We start from the raw sequence: 1,717 nt of genomic DNA on the forward strand, positions 1-1,717 counted from the left end.
TCGTAATACTACATAACGTTATACGATATAACGTTTTACCATAAAACGATATACGTTATAACGCAATGCTACATAACGTTATGCGTTATAACGCAATGCTACATAACGTTATACGCTAAAACGTAATACTATATAACGTTATACGTTATAACGTAATGGTACATAACGTTATACGTTATAACGCAGTCCTATATAACGTTATACGTTAAAACGTAATATTTCATAACGTTATACGTTATAATGAAATGCTACATAACGTTAAACGTTATGTCGAAATACTACATAACGTTGTACGTTATAACGTAATACTATATAACGTTATACGTTATGTCGTAAAACTCCATTACGTTATATGTTATTTCATAATGCTACATAACGTTATACGTTATAATGTAATGCTACCTAACGTTATACGTTATATCGTAATACTATATAACGTTATACGTTATATCGTAAAACTCCATTACGTTATACGTTATGTCATAATACTACATAACGTTATAAGTTATAACGTAATGGTACATACAGTTATACGTTATATGGTAAAAATACATAACGTTATATGTTATAACGTATTACCATATAACGTTATAGGTTATAACGTAATTATATATATCGTTATGCGTTATAACGTAACACTACATAACGTTATACGTTATAACGTAATGCTATATAACGTTATACGTTAAAACGTAATACGACATAACGTTATACGTTATAACGTCTTACCATATAACGTTATACGTTATAACGTAATTCTACATAACGTTATACATTATAACGTAATACTACATAACGTTATACGTTATAACGTAATCCTATATAACGTTATACGCTAAACCGTAATACTACATAACGTTATGCGTTATAACGCAATGCTACATAACGTTATACGTTAAAACGTAATACTATATAACGTTATACGTTATAACGTAATGGTACATAACGTCATACGTTATAACGCAGTCCTATATAACGTTATACGTTAAAACGTAATATTTCATAACGTTATACGTTATAATGAAATGCTACATAACGTTATACGTTATATCGTAATACTACATAACATTGTACGTTATAGCGTAATACTATATAACGTTATACGTTATGTCGTAAAACTCCATTACGTTATATGTTATTTCATAATGCTACATAACGTTATACGTTATAATGTAATGCTACATAACGTTATACGTTATATCGTAATACTATTTAACGTTATACGTTACGTCGTAAAACTCCATTACGTTATACGTTATTTCATAATACTACATAACGTTATACGTTATAACGTAATGCTACATAACGTTATACATTATAACGTAATGCTACATAGTGTTATATGTTATATCGTAATACTACATCACGTTATACGTTATAAGGTAATACTATATAACGCTATACGTTATAACGTAATACTGCATAACGTTATACGTTATATCGTAATACTACATAACGTTATACGTTATAACGTAATGGTACATACAGTTAAACGTTATATGGTAAAAATACATAACTTTATACGTTATAACGTATTACCATATAACGTTATAGGTTATAACGTAATTATATATATCGTTATGCGTTATAACGTAATACTACATAACGTTATACGTTATAACGTAATGCTATATAACGTTATACGTTAAAACGTAATACTACATAACGTTATACGTTATAACGTCTTACCATATAACGTTATACGTATTACGTTATA

The sequence above is a fragment of the Bombus pyrosoma genome, linkage group LG10, assembly GCF_014825855.1.
Source record: "Bombus pyrosoma isolate SC7728 linkage group LG10, ASM1482585v1, whole genome shotgun sequence".
NCBI classification, from domain to species: Eukaryota; Metazoa; Arthropoda; class Insecta; order Hymenoptera; family Apidae; genus Bombus; species Bombus pyrosoma.